The sequence below is a fragment of the Podarcis pityusensis genome (assembly GCF_964106645.2).
Source record: "Podarcis pityusensis genome assembly, chromosome: 1".
Taxonomy (NCBI): domain Eukaryota; kingdom Metazoa; phylum Chordata; class Lepidosauria; order Squamata; family Lacertidae; genus Podarcis; species Podarcis pityusensis.
In genome coordinates this window covers 67,514,995-67,521,303 of record NC_138028.1, presented here as the reverse complement: position 1 = coordinate 67,521,303, position 6,309 = coordinate 67,514,995, and the positions used below count along the sequence as shown (strand labels likewise).

General features: G+C 42.4%; 1 long non-coding RNA gene across 1 annotated transcript; it reads right to left on the bottom strand.

Moving 5' to 3' along the window:
* Nucleotides 1-1,063: 1,063 nt before the first annotated feature.
* Nucleotides 1,064-5,293, bottom strand: LOC308475586. Its single transcript, XR_013985310.1, has 2 exons — nucleotides 4,512-5,293; nucleotides 1,064-4,140 (listed from the first exon to the last, which is right to left on the bottom strand). It is a non-coding gene; the product is annotated as an uncharacterized lncRNA (long non-coding RNA).
* Nucleotides 5,294-6,309: the final 1,016 nt, after the last annotated feature.

Below are 6,309 nucleotides of genomic sequence, written 5' to 3'. Positions count from 1 at the left end.
CAATGTTTGTAATATTCAATAAAAGAGAGTTCCCGGGGCTTGCCCCGGCAGACGCCTCTCCTTTGACACCCACCACTCGTCTGTCGTGATTTCAACCCAACATTCTGTCTTCATATATTTATGTTTTTGGCCGCATATACTTCCAGTTGCCTATTTATTTCTACTACTTTTCTGGTACTACAGTATTAAAATTCTTAGACTATTATCCAGCGGATCTAATTCACACTAGGAGATTTGTGCATGAATGAGCCTCCCTCCCTCTCTATTGTATAATGTTCTGTAAGCACAATAAAAAAATAAATGCTCATGCAGGCTTGATACATTCCCTGCCACTAAATGGCACAGGAATTTCTCATGAGTGTCTCACTGCTCACAAGCATCTGAAGGGAGATACCTTTACTAAAACAACAGACAATCAGTAACGGTTTATCTGTCATTCACCTCATCCCTTGTCGCAGGCCACTTGATATCTCAGAATCAAGGAGCACTCCAAAGTTGTGTAGGTGTTCCTTCAGAGGGAGTGCAACCTCATCCAAAACAGGCTGTTTACCTAATTCCCAGAACCAGGAACTTCCTACCCACAGCTGCAATTAACAGGACATTCTTTTTGGGGCGTGGGAGTACACAGAATTAGGCAAGAGATTATTTCAGGCCTTACATGTTATCATTTCAGAGAGAGAAATCAATGTCTACATCAGGAAAAGTATAATGTTTGCAATGTGCAGCAATATATGATGAGAACGTGAATCAGGAAATGGTTTGCACCATGGTTAACTTAACGTGCATTTAGCGTTCCAAAAATCTATCTTTCTGCCCCAACTATAAGCACTGAATCGTTTAAAAGTACTTTTTCCTGACTAGTTCTAAAGATGGCTTTGTCTAATCCTACCAATTTACGTCTCCCAAGAATTTGTTAAACCTCAAAGTAATTGTGTCTCTGATGTCAAAGCAGAAGCTCATTCTAACAATTTGGCTGATGACCAAAGTGTGCTTCTTTCTTTCCAAAGCAGCAATCCTTGACATTTAACACAGCTACAATCCAACACGTCACTAAAGGCATAAATGAAGGATCGTGTATATGAAATTTTATTTGCTAGGCAAGCAGAGAAACACATCCAGCATCAAAGGTATCTTTATATAAACCACCAACTTATTTTTCAACACAGGCTTTTCAACAGTACTTACCTATACATGCGAAAAACCTCACCACACATAACTTGAATACATGGTCTTTCAGCAAAATGGCGTATCCATAAGATTCAAAATATATAGAAGGGGGGAATAAAATGTCATATCTTCAACAATATATTCAATAATGTGCCTTATTTAAATGTGTCTAAATTAAGAAGGTATATTGGCAAGCAGAAATAACCTGCAGCACTATGAAATTCTGTAATCATTGCGTAACTGCATTGTATGGATGATAATCATAAGATTACAAATTTAATGAAGTTCTTAATGCTCCATAAGTGGAAATAAATTAGCCACTTAAAGGGCTAATTTGAAATAATACTTTCTCAAAAACTTTTTTCACTACTAATTGTCTTTGTATTAGAATGATTTTAACAGGCAAAGATTTGTTTGAATGTGTTATCAGTGTAGAACCAAAACGGTAAGATACTAGAGACTAAAAAGTATTGTATTTCCTCATCTGCAAATTCAGTTTTGAAGTATGTCAGTGAATTTTGCTTGCAAAAGATTTAAGCCAGCAAAGTCTTAAGTTTTAGCTCAGGATAATTATCTGTGGAAATATGTAAACAAATTATGTGTGAACATTTATAAACCAGATTTTTATTTCAAATACAGGTATGAACTCAAACGACATAGATGGTAAAGTCTGTTTGCAACACTAGGCAAAGCCAATTTTGGGGGAAAACCTATAGTAGTTCTTAATGCTCAGTGAGAACTATGCCACCCCTAAGTCATGTTCCAAAAGAACTCAGCAGTGACAATGGCATGTAGCAAACGAGAAGAGACAAGCAGGCAATTAGAGCCATGCGTCCCAATCCACTCAGAAATATTATACAGAACAGTCATTTAATTTAATCTTCAAACAATTATTGGTAAATCCCCATTGTGCTTGCATCTTAATTCCTCAGCTACAAAGTCACAAAGTTGTGCTCAGCAGAGCAAAAAGGTGAACGAGGCTTTAACAAGTGAAAGCCAAGGGGCCATCTTACACAATGGTTTTATAAGCTAGCTAAGACATAGGACAGTACCTACAGGGAAGAACACTCTTCCCATGGTGACATTCCAACCTGCTAATTGAAATCACAAGCTTCTAAATTCGGGCCAACTCAAACAATAGTCAAATCCTTTGACCTGTGACTTTTGAGCATCAGGGATGCAGTCCTAAATAGCTGAAATCAAAGGCGCTTACTTCAGAGTAAAGGCTTCACAAAGCTGTGTTTTGCTGCCAAATTCAGTATGCAACAGAATGGCTAACACAGTTTCTAAAGAGCCAAAATAGCAATGAAGAATTCAGAGACACCTGCAGCTGCCTAAATCCTGAAGAAGAAAATGTTAAGGTGAAGAGTTCAATTAAGTACAATCACTAAACATCAGAAAATAAAGAAAATCAGACCATTGTGGTTAAGACTCAATGAGGGATGGGTAGAAGAAGACATTTCCGCCTGAAAAAAAAAGTTTATGGTTCTAGATGTTGCATCTCAAAGTTTGTTAAACTCACCACCTTGAGTTTAGCACGAAAAGAAAGAAGGCAAAAAAGCAGTCTGGTCTCCAATGATCCAAGCACAAGCCAAAATCTCTTAGAAAAACTCAGAGCTAAGCAAAACTAAAATTAGGCAAATAAAAAATTTACTTCGGGTCCAGTTTGTTTTTGGTTTCGCTACACCTGCCAGTTTTGCTGTCTTGATTTACCTTTTTCCATTCAGCCAACCTTTTCTCATGGCCATTCAATTCTGTATTGGCAGACGATGTCAGGCGCGCAGTCCTGTGAAACAGGTGTTTCATTTTATTCCATTTGAATTTTAATGGTTTTTGAGGAGTGACGTGTTCTCACGCCTTAGCAGGGTGCAAGGAGCCCCAGGAAGGTGATTTGGAGCCACTTATGTGCCTGCTTCATCCTGGTACATAATCTCAGCCTGATTAAAGTCTTGTCAGTTTTTCTGATCTCACGGTCCATCACAGGGTCACTAGGCACTCATGGCTGGAGGGAGCATCACACCTTGCACTTCCTTTGCGCAGGAATACTACCTCAGCTTGACTGAAGCATTGCTAAGCCTTCCATATCCCATGAACCAGCAGAGTCCAGTCAAACAGAGACATTTCTGCTTTTGAAGCAGGCATCTGGGCCTGCTTAAACTCTGAGCCAGAGTCCTCTTGACCACAGTTTGCCTCCATTCCATTCCATTTCCCCATCCCCATTATTAGAATTTTATTACTTATTGAATTTATATACCACCTTATACGCAGGGGTCCCAGGGCAGTTCACAGAATAAAATCAAAATATAAAACCACAAAATACATAATAAGAATTAAAACAACAACCCAATAGCTGCCCCGCCCCCACACAAAAAGCACATTTTAAAAGGGCATAGGATGTAAATCAGATCAACCAAAGGCCTGGTTAAAAAGGAACATTTTTGCCTGGCACCTAAAGGTATCTAATGAAGGCGCCAGGCAAACTACCCTGGGGAGAGCATTCCACAGGCAGGGTGCCACTGCAGAGAAGGTCCGTTCTCGTGTTGCCACCCTCTGGATCTCTCGAGGAGGAGGCACACGAAGGATGTGGCATACATGCAGATTTGCTCCCCAAATGACCTAATTAACACTAACCACACACGCCTGAAAGCAAACTGAACTGAAATGCTTTCCTCCACTGGTCCTATTGCACTCTACTTGTTCGCATCCGACTGTCTTGAGAGACAATGGATGTGCCTCCAGGGTGAAGACAAGCCACTGCATTAGCAACACCCAAGTGACCTCCCTGGTGCGCAAGCCTGGGCAGTGTGTATGGAGGTCCGGGGCTGCCCAGATGATAAGATGCCCCCCACCCCCTTGGCCTTGCTGACGTGGTCCAAAGGAAAGCCGAGCAATACATTTGGCACCAGCTTGGCTGCAGACGTTGCTGGAAGGAGCCACATATTCACATGTCACCATAGGCAAACTGCAGCTCACCTAGGTAAAGGTAAAGGTACCCCTGCCCGTACGGGCCAGTCTTGACAGACTCTAGGGTTGTGCGCTCATCTCACTCTATAGGCCCGGAGCCAGCGCTGTCCGCAGACACTTCCAGGTCACGTGGCCAGCGTGACAAGCTGCATCTGGCGAGCCAGCGCAGCACACGGAACGCCGTTTACCTTCCCGCTGGTAAGCGGTCCCTATTTATCTACTTGCACCCAGGAGTGCTTTCGAAATGCTAGGTTGGCAGGCGCTGGGACTGAACGACAGGAGCGCACCCCGCCACGGGGATTCGAACCGCCGACCATGCGATCGGCAAGTCCTAGGCGCTGAGGTTTTACCCACAGCGCTACCCGCGTCCCGCAGCTCACCTAACACAACTGCAAATCTGGAGGCTTCTAGAGTGGAGTTCACAGCTGTTTTGCTCCTCCTCAGTCATTTTTACTGCTGTACGATGCTGAGCTTAAACCAAGGTTTGGCTTAGCGTGATGTCATGCTCTTTGTACAACACAAGAAGATTGGGGGGAATGGCCAAGAGAAGACATCACTTCCTTATGTTTCAATGTCTCGGGAAGAGGCAGCCATAGACGTTTCAGCACATGAGGTGAAATTCTCCCAGCCATGCCTGTGATGGAGAGAGGCACAAACCTCTATGGAGGAGGAGAAGCCTTCATCAAGCCCTTGCCGAGCCTTGGCAGCCCTCTGGGCCCGAGGGGTCAAAAGCTCCAGAAAGCCATTCACTGTAAAGAGAAGCACTTTCCAAACCTCCCTTCCCTGCCAGCTGCAAAGCCGGCTGCAGGATACCTTGCCTCTTGCCAGCTCTGTGAGATGGGAGGTACTGCACAGAGCTTTGCTGCTGGTCCCTCTCCACCCCTAATCCTCCCTTACCTGGGCTGCTTCTGTGGCAATAGTGAGGCAAATAGGGCGCTTGGGGGAGTACCACCTCTTCCATTTCTGCTGCCTGAGGCAGCTGCCTCACCCTGTGCCAGGGTGGACCAACTACAGCCTCAGGGGATTTAAAGGTACCGATCCAAAGTTTTGGCTTTGCTAGGGATGTGTGAATCTGCCAACTTCAGTTTCTCATTTTTTTCAGTCTTAAATTCAGTTTCCTACATTCCCACATTGCTACATTGCTTATAACTAATGAAAAGTCATCAGCGTTTCTTTAATTATACACATTTCTATATGCAACTTAGCGATAGATAGATAGATAGATAGATAGATAGATAGATAGATAGATAGATAAGGTAAAGGATCCCTGAATGGTTAAGTCCAGCCGAAGGTGAGTGGGGTGCGGCGCTCATCTCGCTTCAGGCCGAGGGAGCCGGCGTTGTCCACAGACAGCTTTCTGGGTCATGTGGCCATTAGATATAGATATATAGCAAGCAATGTCCTCATATATAACAATTTTGTATGCTATTTTAACTAGTATAAACATACATGTACACCTTTCCCCTAGTATATTCAATTTTGAACACATTTTTATTGGAGAACTGCCTCACAAAATTTCTCCTAGATGGCACAACCCTAAGGGGTAGCAGATAATCTACTAGGACCTCTCTCCATTCTGCTGAATCTGGCCTGTTTATTTTACTGTATAACAACCAACAAGGTAATGTCCTGCTTTTGGTGAAACAAGGCAAATAACAGAGCTTCATTTTCTCTAAGGCTGCATCTAAACAAACCTGAAATTAAAGTTGCTATCTTTAAGTTTGTGACAAAAATAGAGAGCCTTCTCAGCAAGAACTGCATCTGCTTGGCACAAAGCTTTCATCAAATGCTTAGGGAATCTTGGGAGAGAAGGTTTTATCTGCTTATGTCAGGAAATTTAAAACTTTCTATTTGCTATGTGAAAACCCTAAAATATCAATTAAATCTGATTTCCAGTTATTAACATAATTGTAGAGAAGCAGAGATTCAAGCTGCACTAGGCAATTTTTCTTTGCCTGCTCTCTCACAATGCAAGCTGAAGCATTTTTAATTCCAGAGGCAGCAGTTTACGGTACTCACAAATGCAAACAGTGTATACATGGCAGTTCAAAGTGGATTTGATGCACTGATGATTTGAAGATTTGAAGATTTAATTTCTATACCATTTAATCTATTTTGAAAAATCTCTAAGCAGTATGCAAAAAACCGGAGCAACAACACACAACTTAAATAAAATAT